This window comes from Microtus ochrogaster, chromosome 8 (assembly GCF_000317375.1).
Source record: "Microtus ochrogaster isolate Prairie Vole_2 chromosome 8, MicOch1.0, whole genome shotgun sequence".
NCBI classification, from domain to species: Eukaryota; Metazoa; Chordata; class Mammalia; order Rodentia; family Cricetidae; genus Microtus; species Microtus ochrogaster.
Window position 1 is genome coordinate 71,895,480 of NC_022015.1, and position 19,508 is coordinate 71,914,987.

General features: G+C 48.2%; 1 pseudogene; it reads left to right on the forward strand.

Moving 5' to 3' along the window:
• The window catches only part of LOC102000890, a 9,413-nt pseudogene extending 8,152 nt beyond the window's left edge, over positions 1 to 1,261 (forward strand).
• Positions 1,262 to 19,508: the final 18,247 nt, after the last annotated feature.

Consider the following 19,508-nt stretch of genomic DNA (forward strand, 5'->3'; position numbering starts at 1 on the left):
TTATTCTTTTTTAAATCTAACACTCAAAGCCTCGAATATAGAAGTTACAATCCTGTCAGCAGCCTTAGCCAGGTGCCGTTCCTCCCATAACACCCCCCCCGCGCGCCAAGTCTACCCTGTGGACGACGGGGCATGCAGACGCAGATAGAATCCTTAACACCAGGAGCCCTGTCAAAAGCCTTTCCGGGTTCAAAACCCCTTTCCCTTCCTCTGGTTCATATCACCCCTAACTATCTGGGGTTCCTCACTTCTCACTTCTCTTACTAGTTGTTCTCTATGCTAAAGCTGAGGGCAGTTGTTCCTGAGGGAATCATCAGAAAGGCAGGTTCTGCCTACAGCTGACGGTCTGTAAAGTTTTCATTTATTTGGCACAGTCGTTACCCTGAACCTAAAAACGTATATTGACTTTTCAAAGTGAATGCCCATATTAGGAGTTCCCAGAATATCCACAGTTAGAAGGAATCGCTAAGTGTTTTCAGAGTGGTTCTGAATTATTAGTCCCTCCCTCCCCTAAGATCAAAGATGACAGCAGCCCCCAGGGAACTGCCTGGAGTGGAGGGGACTCTGGGCCTCCGCCTCCCTTCCTTTGGCTTTTGGCTGCTGTTGCCTTTTCTGTTGGAATCTCTCACACTGAACAGGAAATACCAATAGCATGGGGAAGCTTGAGCTGGCTTACCTTTGTTAGAAGCATTCATATCCTCCCTCCCCCACCAGACCACGTGAGCCTCCCCACACAGACACAGAACCAGTGGGGTCTCGGGTCAGGATTTATGTTTGCTCTGGGTTTTTCCCCAGTAGAATCATCTTCCCTCATCCAGTTATCACAAGAGAAACATCCTTCCCCTAAATCCTCCATCAGTAAGTGAGATCACTCAATATTACGATGCCTCTGAGGTCGCTTTATTTCCTCAGGATAGAAGGAAGACACAGGGTCATCTATTCAGTTAACAGCAGCATAGTTCTCTGAGGTTCAAGGTACCTTCTAGGTAAGAGATGTGCAGGAGGCAGCAGTCACCGAGCCCCCGACTGCTCCTGTGCTTCTCTTCCAGGCGAGGGCTTCCACAACTACCACCACGCCTTCCCCTACGACTACTCTGCCAGTGAGTATGGCTGGCACATCAACTTCACGACCTTCTTCATCGACTGCATGGCTGCCCTGGGCCTGGCTTACAACTGGAACAGAGTGTCCAAGGCCAGGATCAAAAGCACTGGAGATTGGAGCCGCAAGAATGGCCGAGTTCCTGCTTCAAATGTCACCTGAGCGGAAGTTTAAGGTTCTGCTGGTAACTCTAGAGTAATGCTACAAGGGTGCCAAAGATGACCTTAACCCACCGGGCAGTGGTGGCGAATGCCTGTAATCCCAGCACTGAGGAGGCAGAAGCAGGCGAATTTGCCAGCCTGGTCTGCAGAGTGAGCTGCAAGACAGACATAGCTGTTACACAGAGAAATTGTCTCAAAAAAACAAAAACAAAACAGAAGATTAACCTACTCTTGTACTGTCCTTCCTTCCTTCCTTCCTTCCTTCCTTCCTTCCTTCCTTCCTTCCTTCCTTCCTTCCTTCCTTTTTACTAAGAGGATTCTCTGTGTAGCCCTGGCTGTCCTGAAACTCACTCTGTAGAGCAGGCTGGCCTTGAACTCAAGAGATCACCTGCCCCTGCCTCCCAAGTGCTGGGACTAAAGGTATGCCCACACCACACCCCTGCTGTGCATAACACTCTATTAAAAAATACTCAAGTATCAAAAGGCAGTTCTCCTCCCTTGTGATGCTAAACTGACACGCTTACCTCCTCACCCTGTCCTTTCTCCCTCATTTCCCACGGGGTCATTCCTAAATCCTTTCTTCTCTAACGTCCTTTGGGCAGGCCAGTGGGAGAGTTGCCTCAGGAAACTCTCAGTGAAGCGCCCTGTACTTCACGGCAGGTGGCTTAATCTAGAGACGCTACAGTCTCAGTTGTCATGAATCTGTGTCCGCTAGACGCAAGTGGAAAAGAACTTTATTGACAGAGCTTGCAAAGCAGGCAAATTATAATGGGGGACTCACCATGCCAGGGTGATTCTTAAGCAGGGATGGCGTTACATGAAGTGAGTTATAAGGAAGTCTTTCTGTGATCAGACCTGGCTGCTTCTCAAGGAGACATGGGGCATGCACATGTGTGCACACACACATACTACATTTATACCACATGCGCACACACACTATACACACACACACACACATACCACACACATACACACACACCACACATATACCACACACACACATACTAACACACACCACACTGTAATGGCATTTCAATTGCATTTTAATAAATAAAGCTTGCCTGGGGATTGGGAGAGTAAAAGAGCCCCACTGGTCAGCCTTACAGGCCAGGCAGTAGTAACACACACACACACCTTTAATCCCAGTAGCCACACTAGTTGTCATAGAAACCAGGCAGTGCACACCTTTAATCCCAGAACTAGAGAGGATTATAAAATGGGAGGAGACAGCTCTCAGACACGGTCTCATTCTGAGATTCCTGGAGGCAGGATCACCATTTTGGACTGAGGTCAAGGTAAGAGCCGGTGGCTGGCTGCTTTGCTTTTTGGATCTTCAGGTTGAACCCCAATTTCTCTCCCTGAGTTGTTATTACTCGTGCTTCAACATAACACACACACACACACACACACACAACACACACACACACACACACACACACACACACACACACACACACACACCATACTTCCTTTCTGTCCTGAGCCCCAGAGCTTGGCAATGTCAGAACACAGCTGTAAATCCAGTATGAAAATATTCTTGAGTAAAGGTCAGAAACACCCATTTATGTAGTAAGTAGTCTCAGCTGGGAAAGGAATTTGTTTTTCTGTTATAACAAGATCTCCTGTTTCATAGAACAAGAGGTATTCGGGTAGGGTGTGTTCAGAATGGGTGAGTAAGACATTCTTAAAGTTCTGAGCAGTCCATGAGATGCTGCTCACCCAACTTCCTCCATTTCTCCGCTCGGCCATCTCTGGGATTGCCTCTAATGGTGGTAAGATGCTGTGGGATTTGTGAACTCCCTAAGCAAGAAAGGAGTAGAAAGTAGAGTTGGGCTGACCAGAACGGGTGGTAACCTGATTCTCTGAGTGTGACTGAAGTTTCTACCTTAGAAGGAGGGTCATAAGGAGACACAGAATAGACAGCGGAGGAAATTTCTGGGCCACCTGTCCTTCCCATTCCAAGGCAGAGAGGCTGAGGGGCAGTGTTGGGAGAGTTTCTCGGAAGTAACTTCCTGGAAGAAGACTCTACAAGATACCCAGGGGAGTATAAGCTCCCTGAGCAGGGGCTTAGTGTTCAACATTGAACCATTTTCAATGCCAGGTCCCTTTATTAATCCAAATTGCTTCTTGGATTGATAAACTCTAGGCCTCTGCCCGCAATGTTCTGCTTCTTCTCCCATATTCCTTGCTCTGAACCATCTGGCCCTGCATGGCTGCCTTGGGGGTAGGGTGGGACCCTCTGACTCACAGCCCTTCCTAGCTGGACTCTACCTTTCTCTCTCCTGCTGGTACATCTGTCTCTCCCCACACAGGAAGCCAGGGTCTGTATCCCTGCAGCTCCCCTCCTGTGGACACTGCGCTGTGGAGGAGCTCTTCCTTGTCTTCCGCAGACAGAGCTGGCTGTCTTCTTCCCAGGCCTCCAGACCCTCTCTGCGCATCCACCTCTGGGACTTCTAGTATCTTGATGACCCCAGACAAACTATCATCTGCAAAACTGTTCTAGAGATATGACTGGCCCAGACAGCTTTTCTCTCCTAAGTCTTGACCAATCCAAATGCTGATGATGTAGCTCTGAGCCAGCCATGCTGCAGGCACCTGAAAGATAGCAAGGAAGCCTTAGCTCTGGTGCAGCGTTCTGTCCTCTGCACACTCCTCTCCCCACCTTGGATGCCCTTTCTGCTTGAAAGACTTGTAGGAGGACCACAGGGCATGGTGAGACCCTGTCTCAAAAAGAAGGCAGAAGGAAGGGCAGCCATAGAGAGAAAGAAAACATGTGCAGAGCGTGTATCTCATAGGGGATGGATGAGGCCTCAGCATACAAAAGCAACTATTACTCTTTCGCAATAAAAAGACAAATAGTCCAGTTCTAAGCTGGCAAAGGTGTTGGACCTCACAGTTCTGCAAAGCAGAAACAGAAATAGCCATAATTACATGAAAAGGAGCTCTATGTCAGTAACCACCCAGGTCATACAAGTCAGAAACACACGGAGTTAGTACTCCACACCCACTAGAGCAGCTGTAATTATAATACTTGAAAAAATGTTGCTGAGGATATGGTAAAATTGGAACCTATTGATGGAGGGGCATCTAAGATGGCATAGCTGCTTTGGGAAACACACTGGCCATTCTTCAGAAAGTTAAAATGTAAGGTACCATGTGGCCCGATACTGCACTCTTTGGTAGACCCAAGAGAATAAAAGCATAGACCCACAAAAACCCATGTACATAAATGTTCACTGCTGCACTGTGGAATGGCCCGGTACAAAAACCACACAAAAATCCATCCAAACTGAATAAACAATGAAATTTATTTATATGCTGGCATTTTCTTCAGCCATAGAAAAGAATGAAGTCTTGATACATGGTATAACATGGATGGACAAACACCATTCTGAGGCTGAGAAGAAAGGCACAGAAGTCAGTGTGTTGTAAAATTGCTTTTATATGAAATGTCCTGAATACACAAATCAAGAGTCAGTTATCAGACTGAAGGTAGCCATGGGCTATAGAACAAAAGAAAGGGAAGTGACTGATGGCGGGGCATTGTTTTACAGGGCCGGACGAAACTGCTCAAGTTAAATCACTGCTGTGGTAGCCCAACTTGTCACAAAGCCTGCATGAGGAAAAAGTATCTTGTACTTTCATTGTTGTTACCATAATTTGTAGTTGAAACTCAAACCCAAATAAAGTAATGAAGTGTGGGTTAAGTTCAAGTTTTTCATTATGAGAAGCATGCGATATTCTCATCACTGCGGAGAGTAAGTTCTTCGGTCCCACACTGTACAGGGACTCCCATGAGAAGACGTCTCGTTACACCTAATCATGATGGTGAGAGAAAGCCAGATTCCACCTTCGGCATCAGTGAAAAGCACTGGGATGAGGGCTTTGTCTGCACGGATGTCTGCATGCCAGAAGGGGGCATCAGATCCCATTATAGATTGTGAGCCACTATGCGGTTGCCTGGAATTGAACTCAGGACCTCTGGAAGGGCAGTCAGTGCTCTTAACCACTGAGCCATCTCTGTAGCCCTACAACCCACGTATGGAGGCATTTTCTTAATTGAGGTTCCCTCATCTCAGATGTCTGTGTCAAATTGACATAAAACTATCCAGCACACCCAGTGATACCCAAAGGCAAAGCCTGGGGGCACAGCCCTCCTTGCAGGCTGGCAATGGCTGAACTTGTGACCAGGACCCCAGCACAAGATTCTCTGATACCTGTCTTAACGTGAACTGCACCTGATTTCAAGCACCCACGTCAAAGCACAGAAGCTAACCTGACATTGTTCTCTAGTTTTCCCACCATATGTTAACCTCCTGTCCAGCTCTGGGTTCTTCACATGCGTCTTAATCTTAAATGTCTCTTTGTGCCCATGGTCAGTACTCGGTGAAGCAGAGATCTCAAGGACTTTTTTTTTAAACTTATTTATTGTGTATACAGTGTTCTGTCAGCATGTATGCCTGCACACCGGAAGAGAGCATCAGATCTCATCATAGGTTATGAGCGGCCATGTGGTTGCTGGGAACTGAACTCAGAACCTCTGGAGGAGCAGTCTTAACCTCTGAGTCATCTCAACAGCCCCATCTCATGACTTCTTTACATTATGTTTTCACGACAAACTACGGGAAACACCACAGGCTCTATTCTACAACTGCAGTTCAGTTCCTGGGGCATTAGCCTAAGACTGATTCTTGAACACTGCCCGTGGGCAAATGCCACAGGCTCCAGGATCTAAAGAACTGAGCCTCTATTTTGGGACTGCTAGAGGCAGAGGCGGTTGCCCCCATGCCCTGCCCTCCCACTGGGGCTACTCGGGGCTTCAACAAGCTACAGAGAACTCCTAAAGGAGCAGAGTGTGCAGAGCTGACTCATGTTGGCTGTGGGCCCAGGGGACCGCTGGTCAGAAAGGACAAAAAGGCCCTTTTCCTCTGGGCCATGTCTCATAGAGGAGCAGTGAGTAGCCCAGGCCAGGCCGGGCTATAACAAACACTGTGAACCACTGAAGAAACCAGAGAAAGGAAGAATGGGCATATAAAAGGTAACCCTGTTTATTTCACATATTTCTACTCTGAACTCAAGTGGAATTTCACGACACAAAAGCAGCCCAAAGCGAGCAATTCAGTACATTGGGTGTGCTTTCAGAATCATGTAGCCACCATATTTTTCTAAAACATTTTCATTACCCAAAACTCTTAAAACCACTCAGCAGTGACACCTAGTCTTATCACCACAAGCCAACCTTTCCCCACGCCTGTAACAGCCAATGTGAATGCATGTGCCTCATACTCCACAGAAACGGAATTAGACAACTTCGAACCCGTGCCTGCCATCCCACTCCCCGCACTATGCTTTGAGCAATCACCCACTGTGTAGCCTAAACCTGTAGGGTGAGGTTCAAAAGAAAACTTGGGACAAATGGCTAAGTATAGTGCGTGCCTATTGACATGCCAAAGAGTCTGTTGGCCTCCAGGCTCAGTACGGTGGCTCCTCTGCCTAAACTTCTCCAGCTCCCGGCTTCCTTTCCCCCAGTTTCTCATTCCTATATAACCCTGCCCTCTTGGCTCTTGATCCCCTTGGCCCTGTCTCTTGCTCGCCCCACCTCTCTCCTCTGACCTGGTTCTCTCCTGGCTGGCCATGTTTGGTCTACTTTCTCCCTGCTCTGGACCCTTTCTCTGGCTGTATTCCCCTCATATTTACAGTAAACACCTTCTCCTCAACAGTAGCTGGGAGTGAGTGGTCATGCCTCCATTGTATTCAGCTAACCAAAGCTGGGGCATAGCTCATCTACTGAGCTGGCTCCACCTTTTGGCAAGTGTGAAAAGCGCTTACAAGTATTTGCGCTCAAATATTTGGGCATCGACTTTCACTCGATTTGGGTACATATCCAGGAGTAACTTGCTTGTACGGGATTCCGCTTAGATTTCTGTGGAGTCACCAAGCTGCTTTCCATGTCTCGACCATTTTAGTTTCCCACCAGCAATGTTTAAGCATTGCGCCTGGTTATTCTTCAAAAAAGCCCTTTCCTCCTTCCAGAAAAGCCCCCCCCCACACACACACACACTGCTGACCCCTCACACCTGAGATACAGGGCGGGAGAATCTGCAACTCAAGTGGCAGGACTGTCAATGGCATGAGCTTCCCGCCTTGCCTTTTCCAGAACAGGAAGTGTGGGCAGGAGCAGGGAGGCCAGGCTGCAACCTGCTCGGAGTCCCTAAAGGGGACAGATCTCAGGTATTGCATTAATCCCGGTCCTAGGGCCCTTCAGCACTCGGCGCGGACTGAATACCAGGCTGAGGCCCTCAGAGCATCCTAAGGGAGGAAGGCGGAGGCTGCACGGCTGGCCTTGGCACTGCTCTACCGCACCCAGTGCTCACACCCCTACCTGGCCCTCCGCCAGTCCGCACCTAGCCCAACCCAGGGAGCCGCCCCAAGCTGCCACCCACCCCTCACAGCCCCCGGGGTCACGGGCGTCCACTCTGCCCACAACGCCTGACCCCGCGCAGCCAATCAGCAGCCGCGCCACGGCTCGGCCCGCGCCAATCCAAAGGCACCGCCCCTAGCCCGGGAGATGCGCGCGCACCTGGCGGTCGCGCTCCCTGCCATTCGGATCAAAGGGAGGGCGTTTGCGGGATGCTGTAACTCTCCCACCGGCCTTGCTCTGGGCCAAGGAGGTCTCGGGTGTGGGCTCTGGACCACCGCCACCACGGAGGTCTCAGGCCAAGACTGAACAGGGCAGGGCAAAGCGGTCACGTAGGAGGCAGAGTGCCACCTCAGCAAAGCACAGCAAAGGTTGAGTCGTGAAAGCGTGTGAGAAAGCACGCCAGCCAAGTGTTCAGGAGCATTCCAGGCTGATGTCACCAGGGATGAAAGTAGTCGAGAATGCTCGCACGTCAGCTAGCCTGGCCTGTGTGGGGGGAGCCGGTGTGTGTAGAGGCCACTGGTTGACAGGGTGTCTTTGATTGTTCATCTTTTTATTTAGTTGAAGTAGGGTCTCATTGACCCCATGCGAGGCTAGTCCAGCTAGCTTGCCCAGGAATCCCGAGTCAGCCTCTTGAGCGGGCTTCCATTTAAACCGTGTTTTCATGTGGGTGTTGGGATCTGCACTCTGGTTCTCAGAATTGAACGGCAAGCACTTTTTCCATTGAGCCATCCGCCCCCCACCCCGCCCCTTACCTGGGTTTGTAAAGCAAACTAATAACACTCTTAAATACAAGACGAAGGTGTGGCTTTTCCTTTTGCCTTATGCCACAACCTTGAAGATTGGGTCTTAAATTAAAATTCTCACACTGGTCAAAGTTCCACAGCTATAAGTAGTGGGTAGAGCTGATTGCCCCTTCCCCCAAGCTTTAGCTCTTTCCAGAAAGAAGTGTCCTGGAAATTATTTTAAAATTCCCCTAAATGAACTAAATTAAATTATTAAATTATTAATTATTAAAAATCCTCTAAGTTGAACTAAATGTTCTATTTCTTTCCCGTATTGGAGTTCGACACCTCATACCAGGCCGGCTCGCCACGCGGATGTTTGGCGTTACCACCCTCCAGCTCCAGCACCCAGCGCCAGGCAATGCTCTGAAGAGGCCCCTCACCTACATACACCTTAGGACCTCAAGAGGACTCCCACACGGTGGGGGTCCCGTCCAGATCCCGGATGACGCACAAAGCACACCAAACACCTGTTTTCACAGAGAGCAGGGAAGAGAAGTTAAAGTGGCTGCTTCGTGGACTCAGACCTTGTAGGTGTCACACTTAGGAGGAAAGGGGAGGTCTGTGTTAGAATGGGCCAGGGTGTCCTGGTAAAGGAGACAGGTAAAGGAAGGGGGCAGGGATATTTATCCCAGAGGGACAAAGGATAGAGAGGAGACAGACGTAGCACGGGCAAATGGCCACAAAGGGGAAACCCCACGTTATTATGAGGTGTTTAATTTTAATTGGGCTTGATAATTAAGTGAACCAAAAAGGCCTTCTGATTGCTGGATTTTGGTAGTCAGCCTCAGGTGGAGGAAGTGACCAAATAAGGGAATAGACCTTGGTGGCTAGCTTTAGAAATGCAATTTAATCTTTTTAGCAAAGGCAGAGGGAACGGGAGAGAAGGGCAGGCCCGCCAGAGCCACAGGGCCAGTGGGCTAGAGTCCCTTCAGGATCCAGTTCTTGGCACCTCTCCGGAGACACATGCTTTGCTTACTCGATGTCGGTTTGGATTGATCACCATAACGGAAAGGCGGGGAAGAAAGGAAGGAAAAGGAGAGAGACCCGATTGGCTTACACTTCCTTGTCGCACTGAGGGAAGTTAGTGAAGGAATTCCAATAGGGCTGGAACCTGGAGGCAGAGCTGATACTGACACAGAGGCCCTGGAGGAGTATCGCTTACTGGCTTGCACCCCATGGCTTGCTCAGCCTGCTTTCATATAGAACCCAGAACCATGAGCCCAGGAGTGACCCCTCTGCAATGGGCTGGGCCTTCCCCATCAATCACTAATTGAGGAAATACACAGGCTTGTTTGCCTACACCTGGATCCTGTGGAGGCATTTTTTCCTCTCCAGTGACTCTGGCTTGTGTCAAGGTGATATAAAACTAGGTGCACACAGGGCAGGAAAAGGGACAAGGTGATATTGATTTACTTGTGATTTTTTCCCCCCTGTACTGAGGTGTAGAATTTAGGTTCTCACACAAGCTAATCAGGCACTGGACCACTGAGCCATATCCCCAGGCTTCTTATTCACTATTTTCTTAATTATAAGGCAGGAGCTGACTAAGTTGCCCCGGCTGGCCTTGAATCTGCAATCTTCCGGCCTCAATCAGAAGCTGCCTGCCTATTTCCTAGCCCCTTTACAAAAGCATAGGTACAACTAGGAGTGAGTTCTTTTTCTTTTCCTTTTTAAAATCACATTTCCTTGGGGCTGGAGAGGTGACTCAGTGGTTAAGAGTGCTGGTTGTTCCTCAAGGGGGACAGGATTTGATTCCCAGCACACACACGGTGGCTCACAACTCCAGTCCCAAAGGATCTGAAGCTGTCTTCTGTCCTTGTGGCCATAAGGTGTACAGTGGACATCCGTGCAGATGAAACAGCCATATACCTGTGTCTTAGGGTTTCTATTGCTGTGATAATTTACCAAAGTGACTTGGGGAAGGAAAGGGTTTGTTTCGCTTACACATCCACATAACAGTCCATTATCAAAGCAAGTTAGGGCAGGAACTCAAGGCAGAAACTGAAGCACAGCCATGGAGAAAAGCTGCTTATTGCTCCTCATGACTTGCTCAGCCAGCTTTCTTATGCACCTCAGGATCTCCACCTAGAGGGAATGGGCCCCCCACATCAATCCTTGACTAAGAAAATGCCCCACAATCTTGCCAGTCTTATGGGAGCAATTTTCTCAGTTTTTGGTTCTGTCTTCTCAGATAACTCTAGCTTGTATTGGGTTAATAGAACAACAGAAAATAAAATTAAAAAAAAATTGTGGTGGGGGCTGGAGAGATGACTCAGTGGTTAAGAGCATTGACTGCTCTTCCAGAGGGACCTGGGTTCAATTCCCAGCACCCACATAGCAACTCACAACTGTCTATCACTCCAGTTCCAGGGGATCTGACACCCTCACACCAATGCACATAAAATGAATCTAAATAAATTATATTTTTAAAAAATGTGGTGGGTTTGAGGAATGCCTGCTCAGAGGACAAGTTGCAGGAGCCGATTCTCTCCTTCCACCGTGCATGCATGGTCCGGGATGAAACTCAGGTCACCACGCTTTGCACTGAGCACCTTTTCTTCCTGAGCCATCTTGCCCACCCCATGGGTGAGTTCTTGAATCTCTCTATATTGTTATTCTCCAGGTAGTACCCACCCCTTAGGGTCACAGTGGAAGACCAATCAAATTCCAGTGGAGAAACAGGAGATTGCCTGCCGTCCTTCCGGTGTTCTGGAAGTATGAGCCAGAGAATGGGAACCAATGGGGACTAACACCCATAGGTTCGTTTAAAAGTCCATGCCCTCAAAGCATGCCCAGTACATGCGTGGGTGTGGTGATTGCATGTTAGCATGCCCAAAAGAATGTGTGTCTACCTTTGGCCAAGCTCCTCAAGGTCTGGCACCCGGGGTTTTGGGGAGTTAGGCAATGCCATTACCTTTCCTGTTCCTTGCCCGGAGTGTCTGTTAGAAAGACAAGTTACATCTATGTCCTTGGCCCAAAACCACAGCCAAGCTTCTCTTCCTATGTACCTGGGAGAATGGTAGGATTATGAGCGGTGGGCACTGCCGTGGTTTCTCTATTTGCTGTGTGACTGCTCCAGCCATTCTCATTGGCCTGGAGCAAGCCCTAGGGGTCGGTCTGTCCCCCAGCTCCACAGCATTGGGGGTACACATATGTGACAGCACAATTTTTCCTTGGGTTCTAAGGATCAAAATCTGGGCGTCGTGCTTTCAGGACAACCATTTTGTTTCTTAAGACTGTTAAAAATCAAAATGATAGCAAATTCAGTTATAGTTGACCTTAATTTGCAATTTATGTTTGGAGCAGGCCCCATTCTTTAAAACACAGCGAGAGCGCCTATTGGTCAATAGCAGAATTTTATGCTTGCTTTGGAGAATTGGATTTGTTTGCTCAACATGAAACAAAAAAACATGAGATGACTTCAGGCTGCATGATTGTCAGGGTTTAAGTAAAATCCTTATTAAGATGAGGCAGTGGAGCCAGGCGGTGGTGCTGCACATCTTTAATCCCAGCACTCAGGAGACAGAGGCAGGCAGATCTCTTGAGTTTTACAGAGCCTGGTCTACAGAGTGAGTTCCGGGACAGCCAGGGCTACATAGCGAGACCCCGTTTTGAAAAACAAAAACAACAGCCACAAAAGCAAAACATTTATCTTTTTTTCATTTACTTAACTGTTCATTGTCTTTATTTATTTGTTTATTGTGTGTGTTTGTGTGTGTACGCAAAAATCTGAAGTCAGTAGAAGTTATTAGATCCCCTGGAATTAGAGTTTCAGACAGTTGCGATCCCAGTCATGTGACTGCTGGAAATTGAATTCAAGTCTTCTGCAAGAGCAGTAAATGCTCTTAATCACTGAGCCATCTCTCCAGCCCTTCACCTAATTGCTCAGCACTGAGAAGCGATTTGTCCAGCAGATACATAGTGAAAGAAGAGGGAAAAGATTAGAAGAGGTAAAGGATGAAGGAGTCTGCTGTGCTGGGAGGGTTACATCTCCTAGGAATGTCAAAGCTACCCCGGGAAACCTCACCAACAGCTGAAAGAGAGCTGAATAGCGGCAACAGCCGTGCTAACGTGGACAGAGGGAAAGCCCAGAGGCCTCAACCCTACACAAAAAACTAGAGGCAGTAAAGAATTGCTGAGAGCAGGGGAAATCTTCCCCGGGGACCAAATGGTCAGCCCTAGAAATATGCATAGAAGTAACATTGTGTAGACTGAGCAGGTTGTTTTTAGATAATTAGGAATATATATATACATATATTTATGTAACAATGGTTAATGAAAAAAGAGGCCATGAATTTGAAAGTTATTAAGGAGGGGTATATGAGAGGATTTGGAGGAAGGAGAGTGAAGGGCAAAATGATGTATTTATATTATAATCTCAAAAAATAAAAGAAACACTTTAAAAAGGAAATAAGTTCTCCCTAGAAACGGAAACAAGGCTTGCCATCATTTGCACTTATTTGGTGTATCATTGGCATCGGTGTTTTAGAAGCAAAGAGAGGAAGAAGTTAAAGTTGGTTTTTCTGCCTCTTTTCTATCTCCTGAAATGAAACACTCTAAGAAATTAGTTCTTGTTGTGTGTCTGCTCAGAGGAGTTGAGCTGGCCTTAAACACATCAGAGGTAACAAAGTCACTTACCTAGTAAATCCAGGCCAGTCTTTAAAATTCTCCTTCTGTTCTAACCAATGCTGAGCATGCCGAAGACATTTCTCTGCTCATAGCTGTGAGCTGACTGCGTCAGAAAGGTAGACAGATATGCCTGTGTCTTTCCACAGTGTCACAATTTATTGAACAGTGATAAATACGAGAGTCATTTCGACTCTGTTGACTCTAACTGGCCAGAGAATCCCGATTTTACTTGATAATAGAGACTTATGGGATCCCGATGCAAGACTCTCGGGATTTTGCTTTTTGTTTGTTTGTTTGTTTGTTTTAGGGGGAGGTCTTTTAACATGAGTGTTGGGGAGCCTTGTGCCGGTCCACCTATCACAGAGCTGCAGCTGTCCCTGAATGACCTTTGCTGTATGAGTCCCTTGCCTGCTTTTCCTGTGAGGGTAGATAGACTTTCACCCATGCGTTTTATAGCCGTGAATAGCGTCTCTGTTTCTCTTCTTTGTTTCCAGCTGGTGTCTTTAAACAGGAGCTGGGCTTCCCTTAACCTCTTACCTTCTCTTGTTTAGATGGAAGCATGCCTGCAGTCTTTCGGCTGGAAAGGTGAGCGAGCATCCCAGTAATAACTGTACTTAAACCTTTGTCTATACCTGCTCCTAAGGGGTCATCTGGTAAATCAGAATCCCAGCTCATTACGTAGGCTGTGGTGCCCAGTTCTAATGGTTTAGCTGCTTCAAAATTGAAATAAAATCCTATATAGATGTCTACCACTGTTGCTGTGTGTTTCCATGAGCACTGGTGTTATACTGGCCCTGTACGAGAAGGCTTAAAGTATCTGACTTGTACCTGTCTGCTGGGTTTTGAATGTTCATATTGTCAGTGCAGCTTGACATTCTCCACACCCTTGGATTGCCCTTTGTAGTGTGTCTGGATGCATGGCAACTTACTATTTCCTGTGCTGTAATGTTTAGCAAGTGTACACCCCCATCACATGCACACGTGTTTGTGTGTGTGTGTGTGTGCGCGCATGCGTTTGAGGATGTTAGGTAAGTCCTTTACCACTGAGTATTTCCTGTCCATCATCTTACCTTAATCTTTTTTTTTCCTGTGAAATTCTAAAGCACCAAGTTCCCTCAACATAGAGGTGTGAAGTTTAGAGAATCATTGTCTTCCAGAACAGGTTTGAATAAAATTTGATTTCTTCAAGTAACATGTCTTTAGACACCCCCCCCCAAAAAAGTGGTTGGTAGTATTTTTTTCTTTTCTTTTCTTTTATTATTTTATTTTATTGCCACTTTCCTGGTGATCTGGTTTCAAAGGCTATTTTGTAATAGGATGTTGCAACAGGAACAATGGGGAAGCTCAGTTGGGAGGTGACAGGCTGGGTAAGGTAGGTGACAAAGCCCTGCAGCAATAAAGCCTATTGCACCGCAAGGACAGAAAGAACATGTACATGCATTGGGGTTTCCTTTGTCACTAGCAGTGCTCATATTTCATCTCACTCCTCTGCCTCTTCACAATGAGGTTCACCTCAGCATTGCCTGCACAGTTCTCAGACACTGGCGGTCAGGAGATAAACCCCACCTTCCCTGTTACTTGGACACACAGGGTCAAGGTGTGTGCTTCTGCTTCCGCCTTCCTCCAGCCGTGTGACAGGTCAATGTTCCCTCTGGCTCCTTGCATCTGCTCTCTTCTGCTCCCCCATTCTGCTCCTTGCAGCTCTCAGTTCTTACAGGACTGCCCCTTTCCTTTACAGTGTCTCCCTCTAAGGGCCCGAAGGGTGGAAGAAAGGGGTTTTGTTACCAGAGAATCAGCTTGTGATGTCTGTCACCACAAACACCAGTGAGCAGGGATGGGGACTGAGTCATTAAGCTGTGTTTTACAGAGAGGCAGTGTGTTGATACACAGAAGTTTGTCTTACATTTTATCTCTGGACAGCAGGCTGTGAAGGAGCAGGACAAAGTCATTCCTAAGGTCTTGTCCCTCTGATGAGGTGGTCTAGCCTCATCCCTGAGCTTGCCACCTTCCCCCTTATCATCTCCCGTACCTCTCTCTCGTTAATGTATCTGCACAGCTGGGCTCAGGACTCAGGACACTGAGTCTGTTAGTGACCTGTGGCATCGTTTCTGTACTCCTCCAGGTGCCCCCTGGACTAGGAGATGAGCTCAGAACAACAAGCCGTTAACAGTGAGCATACTGAGCCATTAATAACACGCGCATGCATGCAGATTGTTCTAATGGCCTCTTGTTGTGGAATATACAACTCTCCCAAAACCTGTCCCTCAAAGAAGATGCCGTGTGACTCCAAAGAAGACACACACACCGAAATCAAAGATATGTGTGGGCTGTTAACAAGACTACCGGGACGAGGAGAGAGAGGGCCCCACCCAAGGCGAAGTATGAATCACCACCCTCGTGGCTCTGCTGCCTGTAGGAGTTCCGCCTGGGACCACACTGGTTGTGCCTGCAAGTTTTACACTTGGCTCTAGGCTAACCAGATCCTTGTCCAGAGGCAGTACCTCAGTTTTCTCACTGCCCTTCGATGGGATAGTCTCATGAGGCCGTGGCCCTTTGTTCAGGCTTTCCTACCTTCTTCTCTTTGGTCTATAAGGCTAATTGGGCTAGAAGTAGAGATTAATGGGATTGGCGTGCAAGATTGTGAGAATTTTTTTTTTTTTGTTCATTTGGGGGGTTGGTCTTTTAACATGGGTGTTGGGGAGCAATCCCTGAGCCTGAGTGTCAGGGCCTTTGTGTGGGTGTACCTGTGACAGAGCAGCAGCTGTCCCGAGTGACCTTCGCGGTGTGAGTCCCTTGCCTGGCTGCCTATCCTAGCTCTGCCTCTTACAATGAATAGAGTCCCCAGCTAAGAGGCATGGGAACCAACTGCCATTTTGAGCTTAGCCAGAAGACAGACCAGGAGGAACCTACTAAAGAGGAATGACTATTGAAAGGAAGGAACAGTAGGCAGTCATCCACAAAGCTATCTGGACCTCACCCACTGGGCAGTCCCAGCTGGTATGCCTGGAGGAAGCAGGTTCTTGTTGATCTCAAGTGGAGAGATATGTAGGTTTGCTATGCGGGTTAGACCTCCAGGGTGCAACACTTGCCAGGCAACGAAATAGTCTTTTCCCCCTAGTTTTTCAAGACAGAGTTTCTCTGTGTAGCTTTGGCTGTCCTGGAACTCACTCTAGACCAGGCTAACCTAGAACTCATAGAGATCCACCTGCCTTTGCTCCTGAGTGCTGGGATTAAAGGTGTGCGCCACCACTGCACTGCCTGGCTTAACAAAATATTCTTAGAATGAAATAAGGCAGCAGAAATGTTTCATGTTCTACTCTCTATCTAGTCTCCTCTTGCCGTTGTCTACTGAGGCCAGGAGGTAGCAAGGACTGAGTCCTTTCAAATGTCAGTGTTCACTGGCTGCTTCCAGCTATCTTTGGCAGGGACAGGTCAGAAAAGAGAGCCTTTAACAGCCCTTGTCTTCAAGATGCTGGACTAAGAGAGACAACTGTCACTCTGCCACCCACTTGTCCTAAATTAGCTCCTTGGAGGCTCATGGTGTGGGAAGCTGGCACAGCTGTCTGTAGGCCTACAGATGTTTTCACCTCTGACCCACAAAGACTGAATCAGAAAGGGGGATCAGGACATTCTACAGACCCAGGACCACTTGCTGCTGTCTGGCCAGCAGAGAGCCAGGCTGGACACCTCCAGAAGACAAGAAGTTTCCTACCCCGGTAGCTTTGTCTTGGAGAGTGGTGGAGTAGGAAACATGATCGGCCACTTGGTAAGATATCTCAGGACTGTTGTGCCCAGATTACGACCCCCAGAGAGAGACCACCAGAGACGCCCAGACTGTAATAAGCAAGGTTTAGTCAGCATAATGCAAACAGGTTTGGAACCCCTGTCTCCAAATGACCCCATTACAGCAAGGTAGAGAGTTGTATCTCTTCTGTGGGGTAAGCTTTTAAAGGTGTAGCTACAAAGAGGCTTTTTGAAGCTGCTTTGGCACCGGTACAAGGACTTTTGCTCCCTCCCATCCTGTTAAGTCAGCTTTCTCTTGTTTTCTTGTTATCACCAGGTGGCTGGCTGGCTGGACTAAGTGACCTTGTGCTCGGAATCTCCCGGATAGGAGAGGGGAAGGCCACTATCTTCCTGGGAAAACATTCTGCTAGGAAATTTTCTTGAGAACAAGGGGTGAGGGTCCCACATGGACCTCTTAGGACTTGGAGGTAGGATGGCTTGGTCCTTTTAAACTTTGCCTCGGAAAATCCCTTGGGCACTCCAGCAAATGAAACTGAGAAGATCTCCTTTCTCAGGGAAGCAGTTTTCCCAGATGCCTATTACAATCAACAGGGCGTTGTTTTAAAATAGAAAAATCACTTTGGTTTAGTTAAATTGTCATTGCCACAGAGGACCATGGTGGGAACAGGCCAGATGCAGGTCGACCATTCCTCCGTCCCATTTGTGATGGATGGGGAGGTGCAGTTCTGTCCCTTAGCTCCTCTGAGAAACCAGAGGCTGAGCAGAGGCCCCATTCACCCAGAGCAACAGCCCAAAGGCTTAGCATAGGCCCCACGCAGCCAGAGCAACAGCCCAGAGGCTGAGCATAGGCCCCACCCAGCCAGAGCAACAGCCCAGAGGCTGAGCATAGGCCCCACACACCCAGAGCCAGAGCAACAGCCCAGAGGCTGAGCATAGGCCCCACGCACCCAGAGCCAGAGCAACAGCCCAGAGGCTGAGCATAGGCCCCACACACCCAGAGCCAGAGCAGCAGTCTACAGACAATCTACAATCTCTCCACTCCTTCCCAGGAGGGGAGTCTTCACGTGTGGTTTTATCTCCCTATAACCCCTTCCTGTAGGTCTCAGGCCAGATTTTATCAGACCGCCTGTGCTTGGTCAACCTCAGCAACTAGGACAGGGACCAGAACATTGTCCCAAAGCCAGGACTGCACTCGCTACCTTTTGGCATTCTGTTGATGGCATGCACTGTGTCTTTGGGGAGAATGTTGGCACACAGAGCCTGCACGGTGACCTACTTACATTCCTGCGTTATTTGATGAGCAGCTAGCTTGAGAGAGTGGCAATCAAGAGATGTGTGTTCCAGATCTCTGTAGCGGAACAAAGGGCAGGTGGCTCAGCTTGACTGTCTCACCCCTGCCCCACCTTTAGGCTAGGGCCTCTTTTTGTGACATCCCAAAGAAAAAGTGACTTTGGTCTAGCCTTTGCCTTCCATTTTGCAGCTGCTCTGAAAAGCCCAGAGGGGAGAACTGAAGTGGTTCTGCCCTGCCGCCCGGATACCCTCTGAGCACAATGCTACGAAATATTGCTTAACTCTTGGTGTTGCCACAGGCAGCCCCTCCTTTGCGGAAAAGGAACAAAAAGCTAAATGACCTGAGAGACGTCACCTGAGAGCTGTGGTTAGAACAGCCACCAGAACGCCTGGATTCTGCTTCCAGGTGCCATCAGGACAACAGGCTGCATCAGAGTACTGTACAGCAGGAAACTACCGTCAGTGGTTTGGGGAGTTCAATATTAGGTTCCCACTTAGCTCCAAGACTTCTCTTTCCTCCTGTGACTGCCAGGCTCAAGCTTCACTAAGGTGTTTCCAGGCTGTGGTCAGATCCTGTCTGTGGGATGCTCTCTATTGAAAACTGGTCAGAAGTAGCAAATCTGTCCCAGCTCAGAGGGAACTAAGCCAGAGTTTTCCTTGTTTAAATACCGACTCTGTGACTCCCAAGGGGATCCACTAGAAAGAACAGGTAACATTCAGGTGGCAAGAACTTTATCTGCCCCGTGCTCGGGGCTTAGTAAGTGCACTAGGACACAGTTCCACTTTCTTGCTTAAAGAACTGTCTGAGAGCTGTGACTCTCTTCCCACCATGCAGTCTCCTGAAGTAGCAAAGCTGTTCCCTTGCTCTGGAACTTTAGGTTGTTTTTCTACACAACGCTCAGGGACAAATGAGCAGATGGGCCGCCCCACCACAAGCCTCTTTTGGAGCCAGAGTCTCAGGAACTGTCTGCAGTGGAGCTGAGAGGCCTAGGCCTTTTTAACGTCTTGGATCCTCCCAGGAAAGCATTTCCGCTCTTCTCGGTCTCTCCAGAAAAGTGTTTATGAGTGGACCTGACAACACTGTGTCCACCACAGAAACACAGTTCCTCTCGTATATTTTTCTTTTTCAAACATGGCTTTAGATTTCCTTATTTTTATGTGTGTGAGTGTTTTGTCTGCGTGCGTGTGTGTGTGTGTGTGTGTGTGTGTGTGTGTGTGTGTGTGTGTGTATGCCAGGTGTGTGCCTGGTGCCGTGTGGTGAACACGGGAGTCAGAAGGCAACGGATCCTCCAGGATTGGAGTTATAGACGGCGAGGTTACACCCTATGAGTGCTGCCAACTAAACCTGGATCTTCTAGAAGAGCAGCCAGTGTTCTTAA